Source organism: Cryptotermes secundus, unplaced genomic scaffold (assembly GCF_002891405.2).
Source record: "Cryptotermes secundus unplaced genomic scaffold, Csec_1.0 scaffold116, whole genome shotgun sequence".
Taxonomy (NCBI): Eukaryota; Metazoa; Arthropoda; class Insecta; order Blattodea; family Kalotermitidae; genus Cryptotermes; species Cryptotermes secundus.
The window spans coordinates 1,041,667-1,062,472 of NW_019732857.1; the positions used below are offsets into that span (position 1 = coordinate 1,041,667).

Consider the following 20,806-nt stretch of genomic DNA (forward strand, 5'->3'; position numbering starts at 1 on the left):
TAGAGGAATATTTTAATATAATACAATAATATATTTTATAATTTTATTTTGATTTTATATTTATAATGTTATATATTTGATAATATTATATTTATATCTTGATTTTAGCATACTGTGCAGAAATGTGATAAATCTATTATATGTGTAGGCTATTCTTATTTTATTGTACCTATTTTATTGTTGACAAAGCTCTGTATAGGAACTGTTTTTTCTTTTATAATTAACTTTGACATGTTCTACATCCTGTGGCATGTTTGTCAATAACGATCTATGGAACAAATAAAAAGTGAAAGTGAAAGTGAAAGTGTACACAAACACAGAAAAACGCACACACACAAAATAAACATCCATGCCCTGAGTGGGATTCGAACCCACGATCCCTGTTTCCAAGCGAGCGAAGACAGTACATGTCTTAGACCGCTCAGCTACCGTGGCCGGCACAAGTTTACCTTTACCTTAGAGAAATGTGTTGCTAGGATAGAAGATGGTTGGACTCCGCTTAGGTTCATATCCAAAGTTGCGCTTCAGAATTAGTAGTGTGAAACTTCGTATCTGTTACCAGAGAGATAATTAGCTGCATAGTTACCACAATGCTGTATGTAACAAGGTAAATTTGTATATTTAGTGTGTAACAAGCAGCTTTCTTCGCTCTGATTCATTCTTATTCACAAATTTCAACTCCACCAATCGTATTCACTAACATTCCACGAATTCGAACTTCTCACTGTGGGACGACAAAAGAGTGACAGGTACACTCAGTGTTAACAATGAAGATCCAGAAACCGAGGTGAACAGAGTTTCTTGACACTTCCCAGATTTGGGCTCTCAGCTAATTTCTTCCCAAGACTAGAATTTGCTGAACAGCCACAAGCCTCGAAACCGTGGAAAAAGTTGTTAAACCAGTCACAGTCTAATCTAAATACATATAATTATACTTCAACAAGATGGTTTAATAAGACGTTATGAAAATGGTCGATGCTTCTAACGGTTATTAATATTATGTTAGATACAAAATAAACTAAGCCACATGAATCGTTCTTTCAGTAATGGCAAATAGGTGCACCCCAGGATTTTCGGACGCTTGTCCCGGCGCTGCAATATAGTTCCCTTCTAAATTCCTGCTATTAAAATCCAAAGTTTCTGCATGCAAACCCATCCGGATCCACTTCAGTCACGTCACCTTGAATCTACTAATAGTTTCTTGGTGAATTGCTGGAGTTTGTTGACTATAATGTGTTAAATACACGTATCTGGACGTTATCTTGGGACACTGCACAGTGCTAAATGTTTTAAAGTTTATAATTGCAAATATCTTAAATTTTAATTGCAAAAACAGACAACAGATAATGTTCTAGGAAAATATTCTGAATGTTTCTCATGTTAAAATTTGCGTCTTGTCATTCTTTACGTCTCTCACGTGGTTTCGTTTCCAGAAATTTCATTACAAAATTTTGTATATGATCTTCTTTGTCTTACTCGTGCTACAAGCCCAGCTAGTTATGTCGATATGATTGCCACGATAAACAGATTTAGGCCTAGGCCTACCTCCATGAACTTCTCCCTTCACTTCGGTTTTTCTAGATCTTACACGTTCGGTAGGACTCCTTGGGCGGGTGATCAGCTCGTTGCAAGACCTCTACCTGTAAGCTCAAGCCCAACCCCCTAACCTAGAAGACTAGAATATCCCTCTTCGTCTGACTACTACCCCTTACCTGAAATGTTCTGAATTTTTATTTTAAAGTACGTCCTTAATTTCTCCATTATAAGCATCTTTGTTTTCAATAATATATCTTTTACAGCACCTCATAGAAGAAAACCACAGAGATTTAGATATGCGAGACTGGAAGTCACAGGTAATGAGAAACCTGTCCAGATAATTCTCACCACTAAATTTTAGCGCAAATATTGATGTACACAATTATTGGAGCGGGTCTGGCGTCGCGGTATTGAAACTAGACCGTATTAATGTGAATACTAAGTCTCTCTAGAAAATGGGTAATTTCGTTGCCCAAATGGCTGGCATTAGTATAACATGTTAATGTAATCCCGGAAAACTAAGCAGAATGTACTATCTCTCTATAACGAAGCGGATTCATAGCTCTTATATTACGATTCTATGTCGTCAAAATGTTGCATATTATTTATTCTCATATTTTCTCATGCTTGTATGGTTTTCATCAAAAGCAGATGACTTTAATAGTTTTTAGTTGATCTCCGTATTTATTTTCAAATTTTGTTTATTCTGGTTTGCAATAATGACCGACGATTTTCAGCAGCTAGAACACCAGAGTAATGGGTTCGAATCTCGTTCTATTTAAAGCGATATATATATATATATATATACGTCGACGTTTCTGTGTGTCATATTATCCTGTGATGGCAAGGGCCTTGCGAAGAGCCACGCTTTGGTCCGGAGACTCATGTCACGTGCCCTAAGGATTAACAGTTTCAGAAGCAGTTCTGAATACGAATAGGTGAATGGTGAAAAAGAAGAAGGATATAATTAATGGAAGTCTGTTCTGATCGCTACCGAACAGACTGCAGACTCATTACTTCTCGAGGAATGCCGTCTTCTTGGATGTGGCGTCGTGTAGATCTTGTGTGAACTGACGTTCCTCCGAAACGTCTGTTCACACAAGATCTACGCGGCGCCACATCCCAGAAGATGGCATTCTTCATAGCCACCGTCGTGAAAACGTGAAATCTTACTCATTATTTCCCCTTTCAGAAACACCTGTGCATCTTGACGTTAGGGAATACTTAAATGCTCCGTTATGTTACGATTCTTGAGGTATTCACAACAGATATACAGTTTAACTTAAAATATATTAAGCGAGTTGAGATTCGATACAACTTCATACGGATCCACGTCATTATTCGAACATTCCTTGTACTGGAGCCGGGATAGCAAGTGGGCTAAGGACTGAACAACCGAGCGATAGAGGTTCAATTTTCGACAGGAAAAAGAGATTTTCCCTTGATCACAACGGCTAGACTGGCACTGGGGCCCATCCAGCCTCTTATCCAATTGATACGGTGGGACCTTTCCTCGGGAGTAAAGTGGCCGGAAATTTAAGCTTTCGTCTGTCTAGTGGCACCCACTCCCTCGTACATCTTCATGATATTAAGCACAGGAAACACTTTAATCCTCCTTGTAGAACCTATTATTGGGGTAGTTAATTGAGGAATGTGTAGAGATCAGGATGTGTGAGGAGGAAGGGCAGAACATGAAGCGGATGCAGAGAATTGGCTGAAGACTGAAAGAAAGAGAACAACAAATATTGCCTTACAATTGATCTCAGGGAAACAGATTATGGATGGCACTATGGATCTACTAACTTGCTCTGTTAGGGGCGCGATACTGGGCTTCTAAATTAGGGAGGCTGAACATTTAGATTATAATATCAGGGAGTTAATTAATTAGTTATCTGGCTAGTTATTTTCCAGCCATTATACTTCGTCAAATATAAAAAGAGTTAAAATATTAAGAATATTGTCTTCCGGGATATAACACCGTGTAGCCCGCTGAAAGTCAACCGAAGTTACGGAGGAACATACCGCCTCCATCTTCAGGGTAAAATAAGCCAAGCAAAATGCCAGCAAGAAAGCAGATGAAAGGTCGAATCTTGATTTCACGCTGGATCTTGCTCGGCTTATTATACCCTGAATATAGAGGCAATATGTTCCTCCGAAACTTTGGTTGACTTTCAACGGACTACGCGTCGTTATATCCCGGATGGCAGTGCTCTTCATAACCAGCTCTGTAAAAACCTCATATCCTACTCGGTTAGGATATTACACAAAAAGAATTCGGACATAACAATTGACACAGAAAACACATAGGGGTCAAACGAATACTGAAAACGGTGGAGGGTGCCCGTTATGAGAGCTCCATTGTATCTCTGTAGTTAAGAATACCATCAAAGAATGGGAAATTTGTTTCATATTTCTCATGAACTCTTTTTACACACTCGTAACAACGAAAAGTTATGACTCGCATGTGTGTGGAACCCCGATACAAGTTAACGACATTGTCTTATGCGATTTCGCTATGATATTTAATGCAAATGCTGTTCACAAGATACCTGGTTTGAATTTCGACCATCTTATCAGTTGTCATAAATGAAATCTCTCATATTCTCCTCAGTTTCTCCGAGCCAGTTCTGGGACAGCACATTCAAAGATGCTAAGATCGACTCCTTAAAAATAGTTCGTTCATTCATTCATTCATCAATGACTCTACAGCTTTTTGTTGGCCCGTAACCTTTTTTTACACAGTCAGTAGGACTCCTTAGATAGGGGAGCAGCAGGTCGCAAGACCGCTACCTACACACAGACAACACAAACACGGAATAAACGCCTTGAGTGGGATTCGAACCCACAATCCCAGGTTTCGAGCAAGCGAAGACCGCGGGACTATTATGATCGGCTAAAAAATAGCTTATACTCCACATTAATTAACACCTTACCATATCATTCGATGCTACATAAACTCAGGAGTTGAAGCCACACCTTTAAATACCATAACATTCAACCACCCGACTATGTAAACATGAAGCTTCTTTCTACCGTACTTTCAGTAAAGAACTTCACAGCCATAGCCCTCATAGCCCCACAGCAGTGTCTAAAAGGCGATATTTGAGACAGGTGTTAGAAATAAAGAGGAAACGAACCTGATGATGGGACTTGTATCTTCCAAAATTACCCAGGAAGAAACATCAAAGTCTCCACTGAAGCACACCATAATCTCCGAGACAACCAAAAGCATAAATTTCAAAATTAAAGGTCTAACTCACGTTGATCTATTTCTTTTAAATTTCTCCCTTATAATAAACATGCTCCCCCCCTTCGTAATAGCAGCCAACGAAAAATCTTGCCTTCCACTTTTGAAATGTTTAGAACAGATTATTCGTTGAAAAAAATACCAGATCTTCGAGCTGAAAATTGGAGTTTTCATCATGATAGTGGACGCATTCCCACATGCATAACATTTTCAGTAAAACGATTTCTTACTAAAGAGAACACCTGTGTTGAACCACCCACAATATGCTCGTGATTTGACCTCGAGACTTTTCCATTTTCCCGAAATAAAAAATATCATCGAAAAGGTTTAATTTTGAATCACTCGATTTTCAGAGCAGTTTAGTATGGTACTTAAAGAATAGCCGGAAAGTTGCCCCCAGCGATGTTCCCGGGCAAGACAGAGACACTGTGATGCATACATAAATTCATAAAGTCAACATTTTAAGATGACTACACTTACAAACCTTCCCTTCCAGTTCAAATATTGGATGTCACCAGGCCGTTCCCATGTTCATTTCCTTCAAAGCTTCTCTTTCCATTTATTTCTGGGCCTTTTCATATTCTCTGCCCTTCGGGATCACATAAATATTCTGATTTCGGTAGTCTACTCACAAAAGTTTAGAAACAATATTCCGTTTCGTACAGAATCAGTTCGATTCCCTGTTTTCCGAACTTATCATGTGCGTTTCCTTGATGACCCCGCTATACTCCTAGTTGTCAGGCTGGACGTGTGCAAGCATTAAATTTATTGTGATGGTTTAGCAGTATAATACTGAACAGACGTGTGAGTTAAGAGTCCATTGTGTACTTATTTCTTGTCCATGTTTCTATAATCAGGCTGTATTGTCCTAGACTATTGGATTATTTTCCCTCGCTCTTTTGGCGTGTTGAGGAGGCGACAGAAAGTACGTTCTATCTCAAGCATCTAAAACAGGTTTCAGTTTTTTTTAAACTACATGTAAAAACCTACTACGTTACTCGGGAGGGATTCTGATGCCAGAGGCACCATCCACACTACATTATACACCAGAGTGAATACAAAAACTTGACCATTTTTACGTCATTCTTTAAAGCATGTAACTGTAGAACGTGTGTGCGTAAAATGCTCATCATACACATCTATTCAAACAAAGTTTTGTTGTTTTCTATGGAATGCATCGCTCTAGTTGTTACCACTGCTGCGGTACCGTGGTTGGTTGAGGGGCTATGCTACAAGCCGGAAAGTCGCGGATTCAAGTCCCGATAAAGTCATTAGATTTTTTTCAATTGACCTAACCCCTCCAGCAGCATTATGGCTCTGGGGTTCACTTAGCCTCTAACAAAAATGAGTACCAGGAATTAATTAAATAATTTTCCTGAGCAGTAAAGCGCGGCCGGCGCGTAAGGCTGACAACCTTACCGCCATCTTTGAGCCGATTGTCTAGATAATGTGGGACCTTCAACGTCTCACAACCCTATGGGCCTTCACGGCCTGGTACAGGGATAGCTTTACTTTTACTTACTACAGGTTCTGAATTGACGAATAGCGTTATGATTTATAAATGTGGAGATCCGGTCTAGAAAACCGAGATTAACGGCAGTGGGGATCCGTTGCGCTGACCACGTGACACCTTCTATCCGCAAAACTTGGCATTAACTTCGCCGACAATCGGCGGTCGCTGGGTCCGTATAGTTCGCTTGCGGACTACAGGCCACGGAGTTGGTTTGTTTTGTTCTTTATAGTGGAAAGGATGTGGAAGGAATCGGTCGCGGATTATTTTAATATGTGATCTCGACATTTTCACGGAAGGACAGAGTTAAGCTAAGAGGAACCTCAAACCAGGATAGGTCTTAGAGCTACGTAACCCAGGGTCTTGAAAGCTTCATTAAAATAAACAAAGAATTAATCACGTTTTGGATAATTCCTGCTTAAAAATTTTTTGTTTATTGCTAGTGGGGTGGGACTAAGTCCCTTGTACTGCAGCCGGTTCTGGCCTATTGTACCAGCCCCAGATGATAGGTGAGTGTGATTGTAGAGCAATTGGTGGAATGAAGATTGGCTGGGGAAACCGAAGTACTAGGAGAAAACCTTCCCCAGCGCCACTTTGTCCACCATAAATCCCACTTTACCAGACCCGGGATCGAACCCGGGCCGTCGCCATGGGAAACCAGCGACTAACCGCTTGAGCTATGTCGCGGCCCTTTAAAAATAACTTAGTATTATTCTCCTGAACATGAAGTCCTGATATACCAGCCGTAAATTTGTCATGCTACGAACTGGACAGCAACGTGTGACTCCAGTCATGCCAAGAAAAGGGTGGGGTTCGCCCATCATTCCAATCGGCACCGTGAGCTCTTTCTCCCCGTACGCACAGGTAACAGGATGAACTCACACCCCTCCACGTCCACTGTTGCGTCCGTCAAGGAATGATGCTAAGCAAGGGGACAATTAGCAGTTTTGTACCTCATCCATCATAATATTAACACTAGCAAGCTAGAGCGAAGGGAGCAGTTCAACCAGTGCACGACCGAGTCCTGTCCCTAGGAGGTGCAAGAGTTTCTCATGTAATATTTGAGGTTTTCACGGCGGTGACTATAAAGAAAGCAGTTTTCTGGGATGAAGCGCGGTGTAAATATTGTGTTAACCGACGTTTCGGAGGAACGTATCGCCTCACTCTTCAGGGTAGAAGAAATTAGTCTGTTAGCATCTGCTCGCGCTGGTTCCTCTCCCACAGATTTTCTTCTTTTTTCTTCTACCTTGAAGATGGAGGCGATACGTTCCTCTGAAACGTCTGTTAATACAATATCTTCACGGTGCCACATCCCAGAAGACTGCTTTCTTTATGAGTTTCTGACTTCGCCACCACGACCATACCGGCCCCTCTTCTATATAAATATGGGGATTAATGTGAGTGGGGCGTGAATCTGACTACACGCTTCCATGTATACTGTTCATGTTAAGGTGTATGGCTCTTTAACTCTCCTTCCTGTATATCTTCATGTTATGCAGCTTCAAGAAACTTCACTTGTAAGGTCCCCGGTACCCATTTATACGGGTTTGAATAGCCCCTATACTCGGTCTTGACGTGATAGTGTGGAGATAGCGCCAAAGCATTCCGAGAAACGAACCTCGGCCTTCCAGTCGGCAGTCATTTTATTAAATTGCATGCGCCGATTCTACTATCTGATAGTTTCACTTTTGAAAAGCCTTATAAATTTAAGTTACGAATGTAGTCATAATTTTGTTCTTTGTTTGCGTTATAGAACACTTTAACCGTAATATCAATTGCTCTGGCTTTCCTTGTAGGTGTTACTAGTAGAAAGAACTATTGGTATGAGTTAAAATTCATCTCTATCATTACAAAAGAATGTTTTGAACCTGTAGAAGAAATAACATTAAACTTTTTCGTGTTCTAGGTCTATAGAATAAAAAAACTTGGACCCCTTTCATTATTGTTGTGCTCTGAGCACGGGAGAATCATGACCCATTCTGCACAAATAAGCATGATAAAATAAAATGACCTTGCCTCTACGTAAGAATAGGTTGGAATTCAGGTGAGGATGCAAGTGTGAAATTTTTATACACGTTTACTTCCCTACACTTCTTTGTAAACCTGACGACATGAAATCTACTTTTTGCTTAACTGCTGAGTGTTACGACGAATTTCTGCCTTTGCTCCAACCTTCTCTCTTTACAATATTCTGAGGATGACGCCCTGACCTATTGAGTTAACAAATGTTTCAAATGCATCGCAGGATTCCCAGTTTCTCGCGATATCTTCCTACACAATATGGAAGATAACAACTTTTATTCATAGAGCGTAATTCATACCCGCAAATACGTAGTGACAAATAAAGGATGAAAACTTGTAAAGAGAGTATTCCGAATCTTCTTAAGGCATAAGACCAATGATTTCCAAAGTGTGGGGGTGCATCCTGCGGTTGGGGATGGGTATTCTGGGAAACTTGTTTAGTACGACTTAATTCATCATAATTTTCAGAATATCAGATATGGATTGTTTAATTTTGCGCATTTGTAAAATCTTGATTCTATTAATTAATAATGTATTGATTATAAAAATAAAAACTCCGTGGCCTGTATTCCGCAAGCGAACTATAAAAAACTAATAATTTGTTTCCTTTTATAAAAATCAAATTTAGGAAGTGGGCACGATAAAAATGTCGATAATCCGAAGTGAAACCATTACATTAAGTTTGGAAACCACTGTTCCAATTTAAGGTGTGGCCTATGTTTCCCTCTCGCTTTCGTCCAAGCAAGTCTGAATCATTAAGGATAACATGGAATGTCTCGGTCGAGTGGTTAACACACTTTCTTCAAGTTCGAGAAGTTGGGCTATCGAATTTTGGTGTGAAGGTAAAGATTTTTGTGTCATTTTCAGCCTTCGAGACAAATGCTAAAGCATTGCTCTCATACAGGTCACGACCGCTTCCTTCTACATGTTTCGAAGTCAGTCGTCCTTCCTTTTCACGCCGTATAACCTCTCAAGTCTCCTAATCATCTTTAAAGATGCTAAGAGCAAATAGCAGCGGCGAAGGCTTCAAACACATGTTAAAAATGTGGGAACTTTGAGAACAGGGCTGCGTTGCCAACCCACATAATTACATAGAGCCGTACTCCTAACTCATTATTTCCCCATCACACATTTCATTTGAGTTAGTGTAAGGAGGAAATGCAGTTCCAAGTAATAACTTGCTGCGTATTATGTTTTCAGTGCAAAAAGGGCCTATTCGACATTACATAAAGTAAAAAAAAAAAGTAAAGCTATCCCCGTACCAGGCCATGAAGGCCCATAGGGTTTTGAGACGTTGAGGGTCCCACATTGTCTAGACAATCGGCTCAAAGATGGCGGTAAGGTTGTCAGCCCTACGCGCCGGCCGCGTTTGACTCCCCAGGGAAATTATTTAATTAATTCCTGGTACTCATTTCTGCAAGAGGCTGAGTAAACCCAGGGCCTAGTGCGGCTGGAAGGATTAGGTCAACTGAAAAAATCCAGTGACCTCATAGGGACTTGAACCCGCGACCTTCCGGCTTGTAGCATAGCTCCTCAACCACTACGCTACCTCGTGCCCCCACATAAAAACCTCTTCTGTTGTCAGAATGCGTGTTTATAGGCCCGTTGCCTAGCACTGGGCATGGCTCGGACCAAATGTAAAACACTTCTTCTATTACCTTTTCTATTGTTACGTGCGCTTACTTCGGGCGTCGAATAGAAACGGGTCTACATGTCACAGTATAATATTCATTATGCAAAATTATGAAACATGTATTCCGCAAAGCTGCCAGACCACATACACCTTTCCTTCTGCAGTAGGTATACAGTCCTGCAATTCAGCACCAAGAAAGAAATGGTGATGACGTCATAACTGACAGTATTGAACTGTCTACATTTCGGATATATATATATGGTTGAGAGGGGCAGAAGTTACTTTAAGTTCTGATATCTCAGGGCCAGGGTGTACGCGGTAGGGTAGTTGGTAGAAGCACTGTGATACAAGCCGGAAGGTCGCGGGATCGAATTCCGACGAGGTCATTGGATTTTTCAATTTACCTAATCCTTCTAGCCGCACTATGGCCCTGGGGTCGACCCAGCCTCTAACAGAACTGAATACCAGGAATCATCCTGGGAGGTAAAGGGCGGGCGACGCGTAGGGCTGACAACCTTACCGCAATCTATGAGCCGATTGTCTAGAAAATGTAGGAACCTCAACATCTCTCAACCCTATGGGCCTCCACGGCCTGTTACAGGTATACCTTTACTTTTTACTTTTCTTTTCTCAGGTCATGTAAGGGATTTGTAACAAAGGGACCTTTCATTTAGGCTACTGTAATTTGTAACGCATTAAACTGAGTTCGTAAGCATTCTGAATATTGGTACCATATGCTCATGCACTAATGTTATTCAGGATCAAGTTATTAAATTTGATTTATTTTAAATATACTGACATTATCATTCCAAAGATTCAAATTGTTCTAGGGTTTATTTATTAAGAGATTCAAGGGCTGCTCTCTCTTCAGCAAAGCGAAAGAGCCTTATAGCGATATCCTACCAAACGAAGAGATCTGAAGTTTAATCAAGGACCAAATTATATTTGAGAAACTTTTCCGGCAGGCACATTCACTTATTTTCCCAAGTTTCATATGGGCAATTATGAAAACATAAAAAGCTTTTGGTGAACCTCTATGTGTATTTTAGATTTCGATTTTGGAACGTAATCTGTAATAAGCTCAAAGTTTCCGTTGATTTTATACAATTAGGAAGCACCTCCGAGAGGACTGTAGTTATGGTTTGGATTACGGTTAAACTAACCTCATTAAACGTCGTCCTCATTTTAAAGTTGCTAATCGTTCAAGAGACCAAAAAGTTCCCCACCTCTTATGAAACCCATGTTCACAGGAGTGCAGTACTGAACCATATCCTGGGTCAGTTGAAGTCAGTAAACACCCTCACACCTTACACCTTTAGGTTTCCAAAGTGATATTTTCCCTTAGTTTTCCGAATAAAATGTATAAATCAATATTTGATTGATTTATTTCAGTTGATGGGCGTCAGCGCTCCTCTGACTGTTAAGTACATATTTAACATCACCAGCAGGAAATGCATAATTCTGTTTTATCACAAGGTACGCTTCAACGCTATAGGTATTAGTGGCAGAGAGTGGAGCTTTGCTTAGTTTCAGGAAGAACGCCAAAGTTCTACGTATATGTCTTATCTGGAACAAGTTCCGCTTACGGAATGGCCATTTGCAAGTCCCAAATATTCTCCCCGGCACAAACAAAAATATGTGGCTGATTTAAGAGCTATTATAACTCAGCAAAGTATGGAAAAGAAACCAGAGTTCTACTTATGACTTATAGGAGTGTCGCGAATTTTACTTTAAATGGTTATGTCCAGAACAAGTCCAGTCCGTGCCATTCTGTTACACAGTGGAAAAAGGGATGTTTTATTGAAGCGTAAAGACAGATGAAGCTTGAAGCCAATGGTTTGCCTCCTTCCTTTATTGAACTCCGACGCAGAGGTTAAGTGCAAAAAAAAAAGTAAAATTTTACCTGTGACTAACTAATTAAGCACTACGTCATGAAGACGTGTGGGGGAGTGGATATATAGATCCACGTTTTCTTGACCTCGAAACTATTTTGAGGTGCGTAGAAAACTCCCGTACCCATTGAATAGGAGGCTGAGTGAGCCCCAGAGCCAGTCTGGACGACGTGGAGAAGAGAATATTCTTGAACTTACCGGGACTCGAACCCCGAATCCTCGAGCGTACAGTCCGTAGCCAGTCGCGATACTGACTGAGCTATCCAGGCTCACGGGGTTAGGTGTAGGTAACTTTATCTCTTATTAATGGTATTGCATTCACAAATATAAGCATGTAATAAAACGAAATTAATTTATTAAGTATTGTTCATGAGAAGCACGTAATATAGTTCTTGTTATGGGTGAGATAGATCTATACAGGGAACTTGTCACGCACACAGCAGACCCTCTCATATTATGAAATTAGATAGTACAAGGCTAATGGCGATGGTAATATTTTAAGCTATAAAGAACATACAATTTTCTTCTTAAATTCAAGTATGTAAATATATTGCCGATAAATAATTGTTCTCTTCCACGAATGCCGTTTTTCACCAAATTTTGTGACATTTCATTTCAATGTCTATGGACTTTACAAGGAAGGGCCTTTGACGCTTCTCATTAACGACGATAATAACTAGTTGATGAAACGTCGCTACAGAATCAAACAATTACCTAATATTGCCTGCTTCTTGAGACTCAACACTACAGATGCCATTAGCTCGCGAGGAAAGGACAAAGGAGGAAGCAAACTGTTTTTCTTATTGCTAGTGGGATGCGACTAAGTCCCTTGTACTGCGGCCACTTCTGGCCTACTGTACCAGCCCCAGATGATAGGTGAGGGTGATTGTGGAGCAATTGGTGGAAGGAAGACTGGCAGGGGAATCGAAGTACTCGGAGAAAACCTGCCCCAGAGCCACTTTGTCCACCACAAATCCCACTTGACCAGACCCGGGATCGAACCCGGGCCGCCGCGGTGGGAAGCCAGCGACTAAGCGCTTGATCTATGGCGCGGCCAGTCAGTAACTATGTACATATCTTAATTTATTACGTAGGCCTACTCTTACAGGTCGGTCAATATAGTGAGAAAAGTGCCGGTCTTTGTAGCGAGTCAGGACTGCACTGTACAGCCTTTTTCCGTTCATCACGATTCGAACTTTGACTACAGCTGAGTGGGTCGTGCACCAGACACACGAGTTCCTTGACTTCTTTCCCGGGAGTCTAACAGTAAGCAACCTTTCAGTACTTGCTATACCAAGATGCATTAATTCACTGACGAGAAAGCCGTTGCTCTATGAAGGAATTTCTAGTAATTCCCAAGCCCATACATTAACTGTTTAAAACACTCATGCATTTCCTATATCAATAGGTCTCTGGAATATTTTCACAGAATAATAGATGTTTATTTAACAAAAACGACTGAGAAGATGTCTGTTCATAAAAAGTTTAGAAGAGTCCATCTATTCTATTTTCGCTTCTTTGCCTTTCAAATACTCAACAAAAGACTCTCTTATTTTTTCCATTTACTGACATCAAGACTGAATTCCAATATCCATTTTCTAATTGCAAGAACCAATAACAACACCAGCATACCAGAATAAGATATTGTTTTCTTAATAGTATGCATCCTGTTGTATGTTATAAACTAAAGTACAGAAAATGTACACAAAAGTATGCGGTCTACACAACAATATTCTGTATTTAAAACAAAGTAGACACTATCGTATCAACATATGTTATATGGTTTTTGGCCCCACAGTGAATACGCAGAATAAATTAGATTCTAAAGGGTTCTGACAATGGTGGAGAACACTCAGAATTTATGGGTTTTCGGACTTTGTCCAAGTTCCGGTGTTATAGGAAGCTAGAAAATACAACCTTTCGGAAACTGGATCTGTTTCCTTCCTCAGGTGAGGGGAGATATATCTACTTTATTGTGTCCCTTAGAAAGAGCTAACCTCGATCTCTGGATGGTGTTTTCTAGTCCTTAGAATAACATATGATGATGGACAAAGTGCGAAAACCAAGTAATTCTGAATAGAATAAATTAATGTTTTAGAATATTTTTGCTTTAAAAATTATTGTGGTTATGTGTACTTATATTTGTTGCATTTTTTACACTGATGTAAACTTTAGTAAAAAGCAATCAAAAGCTTCCATTATATTCTTTACGGACTTTTTGTAAAGTAGGCCTACTGAACATCTGTTCGGGATCCCTACTGGTTCCATGCCATTAAATACAGCAACAAAGAAACTACACAGAGTTGTGCAGAGTTGGGCATCATTTGGTGGTTCTTAGGTAATTTAAAGATCTCAGGCAAATATCCGGTGGTCCTGCTTAGAAACAGACCGCGTACATCCTGAAGACAATTCTACAGACCAGCCGATACATACATCTGTTTGGTGCTTGCGTGTGGTCACATATCAACTTAATCCGTGTTGAAGACGGCTCATAATTCACTCTATAGGAGCTACACTTTACGTTTTTAAATTCATATCGCTTGAATCAATGGACGGAAGAAATATCTTCCAATAAAATTTACAGCTGTTAATAAGATAAACAGTTTACATGCTACTTATTTTATATAACTGGCAGGTTTATAGCAACTTGATCAATTAAATTGATACACCAGAATTCTTGCTGCTTTTGCTACGAGATCAGTGTACAACTCGCTGAATTATAACATGGCCTAAGGATAAACATAATAGGAAAAGAACTGCGACATGCAAAGCAAGATGGGTGAAATTTGGGATTTTCACAACCGTGATCATTCATACTACAAGTATGATCGTCTAGATTAGTGGATATCAACATTTCAGAGGAATGCACTGCCTCAATCTTGTCCACTTCCACTCTGAAGGTCATTATCTTGAGGATGGTATGTCCATCCGATACAAAGGTACCCACTACAGCAATAAATGATATCATAACACAGAAGTTCTTTGTAGGGAAAAATTATGTGATTTTGCGTAACAAATTTCCTGAGTTACAAAGTAACTTGGTGTAGCTGTTATAAAGGTGAAATTTTTATTTAAAAGAAAAAAATGAATTATTTTCTGTTCACTCAATTTAAGTAACTGTACAGATGATCGAAATAGCGCGTTCCTGGTCTTGATCCTATTCAACTGTTTCATGCAATATATATTTCCGTCATTAATGTTACATACTAGCTGGATGCACACGCCAGGTAAACAAGAACGCCACTAGACAAGCTGGGTGATGGGTCTACAGCCAAATGGATATATATAGGAGAAATCAACGTTCTCACCAATACCCATGATACTACATACAATACGAACACACCCACGCGGCCGAAGATTGCAGTAATAGGACCCATAAGAAGACTGGAATGAACTGGTTTTATTAAATTTAATTGCGTTGACCATTTGTAATGAATTTTTAATTTTAATATTAATTCATATTTTTTATGATTGTGAAACTTTGTCTGTGACGTTAATGGAGGAGCCTATACTGAGGATGTTTGAGAACAGGGTCCTGAGGAAAACATTTGGACCGAAGAGAGATGAAGTGAGAGGAGGTTGGAGAAAACTGCATAATGAGGAGATCCATAACTTGTACTCTTCTCCAAGCATAATTATAATGATCAAGTAAAGATTTGTGAGATGGGCAGGGCATGTAGCACGAATAGGGAGAAGAGGCATGCTTATAGGATATTAGTGAGAAAGTCACAAGAAAAGAGGCCACTGGGAAGACCAAGACGTAGATGGGTTGACAATCTTAATATGGATCTTAGATCGGATGGGATTGTATAGATTGGATTGATCTGGCTGAGGATAGGGACCAGTGGAGGGCTCTTGTGAACGCGGTAATGAACCTTCGGGTTCCATAAAATCCTGGGAAGTTCTTGAGTAGCTGTGCAAGTGGTAGCTTCTCATGAAGGGCTCAGCTCCATGAATGAGTGAATTTGTAATTTTAATTTCAATTAAGGAGCACCCATAACTAGCCATATGCAATTGCGACATGCAGTACAGTAGAACAGTTTAGTATAGCGATTGACACCTGATGATGTCCATATAAGACCGATATTTTTTAATAAAAAATTAAAATGACTATAAACCTTTGCTGCGTTAATGACGGAAATATATATTGTGTGAAATAAATGATATATTGGTGTAACAGGATGCTTAAATACAATAGTATTGAGCCTGTTCATCAAACTAAGTGTACATAAGGTGGTAACGCATAATTCTCAGGAAGCATAACACAGACAACAATACCAAACTTAGAGTTTTAGGGATTTTGTCCTCAGCATATTACCACTGTAGAGCAAGATTTTACCTCAGCCAATGCAATTCTGATTCCGGTTGTGAGGAGCGCCAGAGGTCACGCGCAGCTGGAAGCTGCCTGCAACCCTGACACACAACACGGCTACATCTCTCGAATACTTATGTAGTAAGCTGCGAGCTCTGGAAAACAAACCGGGTCCTGACACACCCATGCTGAAGACATTAACTGCAGAATCAAGCTGGGAACACCACCTGGGTCTTTAAGATAGCACGACTTTTTGCGGGTATTTTAACGTCTCCTACAGTATCTAGAATGTATAGAGTTAGATTGTAGGAAGACTGATGAATTGAAAAGGATCTGAAAGGAAACTGTCATATCTTAATCGAGACACGATCCCGTCATTTACTTCGAGGGACTGAAAAAGACTACGACAAACAAGCCAGCAATGGCAGTGACCCGGAAGTGTTTCGAACCCAGCTCCTTCCGAAAGTATTCTAGATAGTATTCTCTAGAACAATATGTTTCCTGGAAAGTGCTACAGTTTACGATCTAAATAAATTATATTCCTCTGTTTCTTCAACTTTTATGAACTGGATCTTCTGACCGGTTTCTACTCAGAATTAATACTGAGACTGTGAATCTGGTGCAGATCTGACAGTACTTTTTGGAAGGAGGATCGATCTATCTCAAGGTTACAAGATAACGTGACGTAATATACAAAAATGTTACATCTGTAATAAACCGAACAGGATTAGAATCCGCGATCTCAGTGTTAGACCTGTCGAAAATAGCAAACACTCTTATAATGTGCGCGTCATAAAGAAAAACATAAATTTCTTTTCACTCATCAAAGCCGGCGCTTTGTGAACGCTGGAAATGCTAAGACATCTCGTATCTCATCGTGACCCAGCTTGTGAAGAACAATGGATGGCACAGAACACACGTCTAACTACACACGACAATCAGTACTGAATATCGTTACTAACAAGAATGGACCAAGGCTCCGTAAAGGAACGTCTCCTTAATTCGTGACTTTGACAAATTCACATCGTTCATTTTGCAGCATCAGTAAATAATTGAACACAACCAGTGAAATACTTCTACAGAAATCAACTGGAAAATAAGGAATTCAATTACAGTATACAAACAAATCGAGCGATTTTAACGTTTCTGTTTAAATAATTATTAATAATATATATTAAACATATATTTAAACTTTGTTTCATTGATCGGATATTTGGCTAGTTAATCTGGTAAAATTAGCCTGTTATAATGAATTATTTTAGTGAACATTAGTTTATATTTATTGCGTCAACTTCCTTCAGATAGTACAATTATAATTAAATATATACTAAATTAATTTACTAATAAATTTCGCTTTCGTTCGATTGTCTAAATAAACCGAGTTGCGTTCCGAATTTAATCATATTATTTATAGTATAGTCTATTAATTATTTCATTCCGTTATTGCTCGGCTATCCGAACGAATCGACAAAAGAAGTTAAGTAGAAACTTCGCATATTTTCTGCATCATGCGAAGCCATTATGATTTGACGACTCGAATAAATATATAATCTAAAGTGTCTCTGGTCTCAATTAGGCTCAGTGGTTGACTGTATGCTATTTCAGCTAGGCTGCAAGTAGTTGTTCCCGTCGAAGAGACAGAGTGAGATCTAATTTATAAAAAGGCGAGGCTCTGTATAGTTGATAGCTACATTGGACTGCGCTCTGTTTTAAGGTACGGAATTTCGTTGTCACTTGTTGGAAAGGGTGGGGCGTACATCACGATTCGTGATTTAGTATTGCAGAAAAGGCACGCGCATGAGGGCCGGAATGAGAATGGAATCTGATTCCTTCAGATGAGGAACAGCGCATTAAGAACAAACTTGGATGTCAGTGAAACCTTGTAAGTTGGGTTCTTGCAGGAAATGCAACAAATTAGGAAATATGCAACTTATGTAAATTAAATTCTGAGTTTCAAAGCTTCATACAGACTTTCTGAAAAGTTTTCGGTTAACTCACCGATTCCTAATAATATGTCTAATTTACGCAGAAATAGAGTGGCACTGAGCTACAGTTGTAGTTGGTTTTATTATTATATCCTTACATAGTAACTGATGAAGGGTACTAAGACTCAATTGACTAACTGCGGCGGCCCGAGTTCGATCCCGGGTCTCGTCAAGTGGGATTTGTGGTAGACAAAGTGGCGCTGGGGCAGGTTTTCTCCTAGTACTTCAGTTTCCCCTGCCAATCTTCATTGCACCAATTGCTCCACAATCACCCTCACCTATCATCTGGGGCTGGTACAGTAGGCCAGAAGTGGCCGCAGTACAAGGGACTTAGTCCCACCCCACTAGCAATAAGAAAAAGACTCATTGAAGCAAAGATTCTGAACTTGGGGTACCTGAAATATTGTAAGAGCGTACATAAAAGCTACAACGAATGTCATTACTATAGCTTACTTCTGATAACGCAGCACGGCTACTTTAAGTATTTTAATTGCTCAGTTGTACTACTGAACTTCATCTCTAGTAGTTACTATATAAACCCAATCAAACAGCCTCTACGATAACCCTGTTCTAATAAAGATTTCTGTAAAGTCCTTCTTAAACATTTCTCCTTCGTCACTTAAAGATGGCCACTTCAAGCAGAAACACGCAAAGCAGTAAAAGATTTTATTCATTACAATGCATTACACTTGAAGGAATTTTAGTCTTTATGTATTAATAAAGTGTAACGGTTAGGATATCCCGTATAAAACCGTCTCATGAGGCTTCATACATGTTCAGTTCAGATCCGTTATTTTAACTGAAGTTTAACTGATTAGTACATAAGGATTTGATGCCGCGTACTTTTGTTTAAGTTCACTGAAATTCCTCCGAAACGTCAGCAAATAGCCCCAGAAGACCTTAACAACCATAGTCACTGCCATAAGCACATCACGAGGATGATCACGATTGTGATTGGAGGAAAGGAGAGTGAAATTTTTGTGGCATATCCGACAGGAGAGAAGTATGGAAATCAAAGGGCACCTAACTACGATTCCAAGAGTTTACCTTCCGGATGTTTAGCTGAAGGGATATATTTGAAGTAGAGAGGCAAACTCTGATTAATTGTAAGGTTTGAGCTTCTCACGGCGGGGACTATGAAGAACTCTGTCTTCTGGGATGTGGCGCAGTGTATATATTGTATAAACAGAAGTTTCGGAGGAACGTATCGCCTCAATCTTCAGGGAAGAAGAAAAAAGGAGAAAAAAATCCGCGAGCGAGGAACCAGCGTGAGCAGCTGGCTGCAGCCATATCCCAGAAGACGGTAGTCTTTACATTAATTGGTTGATACGAGTATGTCTCGGCGATTTCCTATTCTCTGAGGCTAGTTACATTTTTTGGTCTCTAACGCCAGTACCCGCACTTCCACGAGCTACCACTTTCGTAATTTATGTTTCGTTATTTAGACGCCAGGGCCGTACTTGACACCTTACGATCTGGTCATTCCTGTCATTATCTAGTTAAGCCGAAGGGGACATGTATCCTCAGAATGGAGCCCGGTAATGCTTATGGAATGGAAAGGAAAGATTAGAAAGCAAGTTCTGGCCGCTTTGGTAAGAACTCCATTTAGCTGTATCCTTCTAGAGAAGCTTGTATTCGCCTACCTTTTATGGGATCAAAAGTTAATTACCTCACCACCAGTCCTTATCCTGTCAGATAAATCTAGTCCACAGCTCACACCCTATTTCTTTAGGAACTTTAACGGTTAGATATCTCAGTGTTCGCGTGAAGGTATGGAGATAATCCATGAAAAACTTCTGTGTAGCCTCCAACAGTCGGGTACACTCTCTGCGTACAGGGAATTGTTAAGAGTTCTTCCCATTAACAGCGCGTTAGACACTTATAAAGGGAGCGCGGTGTAATATAGCTTCTAGCACTGCGAAAACGCTCACGGTACTATGGGCAGTTCTTCGTTGAAACACGTGGAATACCACCGTAAGGGCAGAAAATTTATACCACCATATTAAATCAGATATCGATATATTAACTGAATTACAGAACAACAGCAAAGACAACACTCGATCCACAAAACAGTTACCAGAATTACATTTTCTTCCGGTTCCTGTACAAGCATGTGCCGTGGCCCCTTAAACAGTGAAGCAGTTGGAGACATGTTCTGCAGTTGTAATCAGAAGCAAAAATATTCCCTCAGCCAAAGTCCTTGTTAATTTGAATATATATATATAATTCCACAAGAAGTGTTACTTCTGACAGGTATCTGCAACAACTATCGATTTATATATATTTTTTTCCTTGGCACTACAGCCCCAGTGGACCTAGGCCTATCTCCATGAACCTCTCCGTTCACTTCGGTTTTTCTAGATCTTAGACGTACGGCAGGACTCCTTGGGCGGGTGATCAGCTCGTCGCAAGGCCTCTACCCGTACACAAACACAGAAAAACGCACACAAACATCCATGCCCGGAGTGGGGTTCGAACCCACGATCCCGGCTTCTGAGCGAGCGAAGACAGTGCACGCCTTAGATCGCTCGGCTACCGTGACCGGTTCGATTTATATATATATTGGTTCGCAAACACGTCCATAATATATAAAATGGAGTTTCCAGTGAACGTTTAAAAGTGCGCAAACCCACAATACTTACAAGTTGTTCCAAAATTTACAAATTGTG

The 20,806-nt window shown here is 40.0% G+C and overlaps 1 protein-coding gene across 4 annotated transcripts in view; it reads left to right on the forward strand.

Moving 5' to 3' along the window:
- Positions 1–20,806, forward strand: part of LOC111867780 — a 202,846-nt gene that overhangs the window by 42,830 nt on the left and 139,210 nt on the right. The gene's annotated exons all lie outside the window — the stretch shown is intronic.